Genomic DNA, 5,572 nt, shown 5'->3' with positions numbered 1-5,572 from the left:
CTGCTACCTGCTCCTATTAATTGATGTTAGATCTGTAGAATACTAAATTTGAATATAATTTTCCTTCCCTTTGAGTGCTACTTTTCGGCAGCCAATCGGTGTTGCCAGACATTCACATGAAAAATGCAACTAGTTAATGTGTTGGTGCAGCGAAAATAATGTCAAAAGATTCCGACGGATGAAACATCTGCATGTGTATTCATCTTGCTGAAAGCAGCCTGCAAAGCATGCCCCCTTTTTTAGAGGACGCTTTGTTTGATTACTTTTGTATCTTATACGGTTACACATGTAGCTTGCCATGATACGAGTATTATTTACTTGTATCTATTGGTTTGGTCGGAGAGAAACAGATACACACTTGGCTTTTATTATCTTGACAAGAAACAACAGAAGTGGAGCCAAATCTAAATTGGCTGCTTATGAGATGAAACAACCAACTCCAACCATCCCCTTCAATATTCGCTCGTCTCTCTCCACACCTTCGATAACGTTAACATCAAGTGTCTCTGGATATATTCTCATTCTTGCAAGTCAAATCAAAATTTCAGTTTCAAATATAATGTTTTTTCTATTTTGGTGCAAATTAATTACTCCATTTAGGGGTTTCATAATTTTATTTTAGTTTCAACAGTACAATAAGTAGTTTGCTAGTACATCAGATCTTGCTAACCATTAGTTTCAGTACTATAAGTTGTGGAAAATAGTTGTACCATCTAAAGTAAAGAATTTCTGGTGGCGAGTCATAAAGGAATTTGTTTCCTGTTGGTCCGTTCTGTTGAGAAGACACATAGAGAAATTACCTTTCTGTGAATTGTGTGGTAAGGAGGACCATGCTCTCTTTCAGTGTACCTGGGCAAGGCTCTTCTGGAAAGAAATGAAAGAGTTTGCGCACATTAAAATTCCAGAGCTACACCCGCAAACTTGGGCATCAGTCTTGATTGAGGGCAAGCTAGGCCTGATCAATTCATATGTAATGTCCATTGTGGTTGCTGGGCGGTTTGGTCGGAGAGAAATGATAGAACCCATGGGAAGAAGGAAAGACCAATGCAAGCTTCTGTTCGTTGGGCACTGCATAATGTTGTTGATTTAACAACCATAGGCAAAGAAGTTAAACCTCCGGCAATGTTGGAGACATTTCAATGGGTACCTCCTGATAGGGGAATCCTTAAGATCAATGTTGATGCCACGTTCCTTGATTATTCCGATGGCGGTAGCATAGGCTGGTGATCAGAGATGTGGATGGCATGCTTATAAGAGCTCGGGCTCAATGGTATCGTTTTGCATCCAATGCTCAAATGATGTAATTGCTAGCCATCTGGGATGGAATCCAAATAGCAAAAGACTTGGGTCACACCCGGATCTGTATAGAGAGTGATGCTAAGGAGATGGTGAAAATGTGCAACTCTAATTGTTCAGAGAGATCATCCTTTGCTGCCGTTTGCCATGAAATCAAAGAGCTATTGGGAGGTTTTATTAGATGTGAGCTTTGTACATAGGGAAGCCAATGAAGCGGCTCACCGATGCATGCCGCACCTGGCCTGTCATTTCCTCTTGACGGACGAAAGGCTTGTGTTAATGTCTATCCCTAACATGATAGATTTCTTTAAGCAACGGCAATTTTTACAACATGTGTTCATTTCTAACTCTTATCATAATTTATATGAATTTGTATCCACCAATATATTTGGTGAAATGAGGGGCATTGGCTAGGACTTTAACTCCTAATTAAGGTACGAGTATAGTTACTGTAGTAATTCAAGGAGTTAAAATACACATCCTATCCCCGTTCCGATGGTGCGAATAGCGTCGTCGGAGGATGTGTGAAGGTGTATCCCCATCGGATCTCATGTGATTCGGTCGGTGCTGGTCTTCGGTGGATCTATTTGGATCCAGTTTTTGTTCATCTTCGCTCATGTGGTTTTAGATTTGATCTTTCCGATCTACAACTCTCTTCATCGGCGATGGTTACTGCTCTGGTGTACTGGTCCTTTGGGGCCTTAACACGACGACTTTCCGACCGTCTACTACAACAAGGTTTGCCCGGCTCCGGTGATGGAGGGGCGATGACGGCGGCGCGCCTTCGGCTCGCTCTAGTGCTCGTAGTCGTCGCTAGATGGTCCATTGACCTGGTTGTAATTTTTATTACCTCTTGTGTTCTCTGTACTGCCATGATTGATGAATAGATTGAAAATTTCTCTTGCAAAAACAAAAGAGTTAAAATACACACTGACCATTTTTCAAATACGTTCGTTTTGCAGATAATTTTGCATATATTCCATGCATGTTGAACACTATCAAACTTTAATTTTCAAACGTATTGTATATTTGATAAATTAACTATATATCTTTTAAATACCAAATGTGAAAAGCAGAGGATGATGGTGTATTATCCGCCCGGCGTCGGCGTCGGCGTCGGCGTCGGCACCGCCGTGCGCTGCCACTGCCACTGCCCGCCCCTGCTTCTCCTCCGCCGCGCCCCGCCCCGTCGCCGCCCCCTTCACCCCCTGCTCCAGCTCCGCCCGCTCGCCTCCTCCGCTGGACGGCGGACCCGGGGCCGCCGCCTCGCCGTCGAACCAGAGGACGACGACGACGACGGGTTCCTCACCCTCGACCTGGAAGACTTCGAGGGGTTCGCCGACGGGGAGGCGGAGGGGGATGAGGGCCCGTCGCCGTTGGAGGGCGCGGTGGTGTACCGGCGCGACGCGACGGCGCAGCACGTCGAGTACGCCACCACCCTGGAGCGCCTCGGCCTGGCCGACCTCTCGTCCCCGCACTCCCGCCATGGGCATCGCCAGCCCCAGGCCACCGCGGGGCAGCGCCGAGGACACGGCCACGACGACGCCCGTGCTCGTCTCCGTCGACGTGGCCCGGCTCCGGCTCGACGGCATCCTGCGCACCGTCATCACCCTCCTGCTGCTGCTTCTCGTCTTATCTTATCTGCTGTTGCTGTATGTATGTCTGTCTGCAATGCACCATGGACACAAATTCAGAAAATCTTGACACCGCCATTCTGAATCCTACCACGTCATAAGTACTAGCTCTGATTGCGCGCTAGCTGCTTAGCAATGACCAATCATCCGCCGCCCGAATCACCAGTACCGCCCTGTTGTCACCACCGCGCACCGTTGTTACCGGCGTGGCTGCTTAATCCGCCGGGCCGCCGCGCTTCTGAAACCATGTCCCTTGCCCATCTACAAACAGCCTACCACATTTCACAACCACTGTAGCTCGTTTGACCAAGGTAATGTGGCTATATGGGTAAACTCGCATCCCATGGTCTTCCTTCCATTCCTCCTTGAACCCTGGCATCATGGATACACTGTGCTATTTTTCTCCAGGCATTATACAGATCTAGTAGAGTATTGTTTCCTTTTTGTTAGCTCAAAGGCATCATATATGCTGATCTTTCAGTTGGAGCTGGCATGGTGGCATGCACTGATGATGCATTTGCCAGAGATGATAAGCAGTAAATTATAGTTCAACTAATTGTAAAGCATGGAGATACTTGGGTTCTAGGAACTTCAATAAAGGTTTGTTGAATAAGTTTCTCCTACCGCAACTGATGTGGCTAATTCGTGGACAGCATTATTATCAAGGCTGTTTTTTGGTCATTAGATCCATTGTTGGCTGTTAAGGGGGGATACTATAATCTGGAATTTTCAATATGGAAATACTTTGCTTCTAGTTAATTGCAACAAAGGTGAATCTTTTTGAAAGAACCGCAACAGAGTTTTTCTCCTGATAAAACTAGCATTAATTAATTCTGTGTATGGCCTGAATTTTGACTTGGCCGATTTGAGGGTACAACTTAACAGTGTTGTTGTTGGTTCTTAAACCCATTATTACCATGCTTCCTTCTCTTTGTTGCTTCCTTAACATGGACTGAAATTTCAGAGCCAACTGAAAGAAATTCTTGAGCCATAGCCAGAGCCAGAGCCAGTTTTAATTCTACTCTTTACTGCACAACAGTATACAGCATAATTTTGTTGCTTGCCTGCTAATTGTGTGCTAACTGCAATAGCTGATCAAGCACTGCCTGACTGGCTTGCATCCCTCTGTTGTCGGTCGTTGTGCCGTCAGTGCTTGATCTGTGCCAACTGCCCGGTCGCTGCAGTTCCAAAACCATTTTAGCTTGGACATTTACATGCAGTACAGCCCACAGCATTTGAACTAGCTAGTTCCAAGGTAATCTGGCATGCTAGGACTCAGGGAGGACAGCATGTATAATAATCTTGCTACAAGGAGAAATCCGCATGGTCTTCCTCCGGCCTTGAACATTGACATGATGGTTATTTTGTGTTAAGTTGTTTCAAGCAAGATAACTTGTGCTGGTATTTCCTTTAGCTCAAAAGCATCATTACTGATCCTTCAGTCGGAGGTGACATGTGTACAGATGCATTTGACAGAGATGATAAGCAGTAAAAACTATGGTTCAACCAAGTGTGAAAGCATAGATATACCCTGGTTCTAGTAATTGCAGGAAAGGTTTGTAAAGTACCCCAACTGATGCCTGACTTGGGTAATTTGTGGCCCAGCATTATTAGAAGGCTGCAGTTGGCCACTAAATCTGATAAGCAGTGAAAATTATGGTTCATCTAAACTGTAAAACGTTGAGATACATTGGTTCATGTAACTTCAAGAAAGGTTTGTAGAATAAGTATCTCATACCCCGAGTGATGTAGCTACATCTGACCTAGGTAGTCACTAGTTTGCGCCACAGCATTATTAGCAAGGCTGTAATTGGTCATTAAATCCATTATTATGCTTCCTTCTTCAGGTGTGCCGAGCCAGCTGCTGAAGGCATTTTCGCGAACTTCTCTCTCCTGCTGACAGAAGACCTGGTGGAGGAACCCGAAGTGATCGACCTCGGCACCGTGTACGAGGAAGACAGGACCAAGTTCCCTTCGATAACTGGCAGCAAGGACGTGAAGACATAGACTGGGATGACTGCCTGCATTTCCCGGCTGGGGAGAAGGAGATCGACATCTCGAAGAACCTCCGGGACATCATCCACCTGGAGATCACGCTGGATGCCTTCTGCAGCAGCACCTGCAAAGGCTTGTGCGTCGTCTGTGGCGCGAACCTGAACACGAGTAGCTGCAGCTGCGGCGCTGAGGAGTCGTCGGAAGCCAAGGACGCCAGGCGGTCAGGAACTCTCAAAGATGATGAGGCAAACAGTGCATATGTAGGTTAACTTGCGTGACACGTGTGCTTTGTCTCTTGGGGGGGATTAAATTAACTGTATGTACATTTATCACTGTATTATCACTGGTTAACTCCCTGCGAAGGTTAGATTAAATTGCTGTAACACAAGGCAGAATTCTTCATGTTAGCAAGTGTTATGTTTTTCCAGGAACACTTGCATCTTTCAGGTTTTGCTTCTTGTACCAACAGGTAACAAACCAAAGTAGGCCAACACAGGCTTACTTACAACTGAGCAAAGATAAGTAAAAATTCAGAGAAACTGTTACGCAATCCCGGGTCCGCTATCATCAGCGTTTCCGACCCACATGCGTCAACCAGGCCCAACCGGAGAGCAACACCGACTTATGACAGGCCTTGGGCCCTCTCC

General features: G+C 46.0%; 1 pseudogene; it reads left to right on the top strand.

Annotated features, from left to right (window-relative positions):
* Window positions 1-2,378: 2,378 nt before the first annotated feature.
* Window positions 2,379-5,238, top strand: LOC119321680 (annotated as a pseudogene).
* Window positions 5,239-5,572: the final 334 nt, after the last annotated feature.

Source organism: Triticum dicoccoides, chromosome 6B (genome assembly GCF_002162155.2).
Source record: "Triticum dicoccoides isolate Atlit2015 ecotype Zavitan chromosome 6B, WEW_v2.0, whole genome shotgun sequence".
Taxonomy (NCBI): domain Eukaryota; kingdom Viridiplantae; phylum Streptophyta; class Magnoliopsida; order Poales; family Poaceae; genus Triticum; species Triticum dicoccoides.
This window is presented reverse-complemented; position numbering and strand designations above follow the sequence as displayed.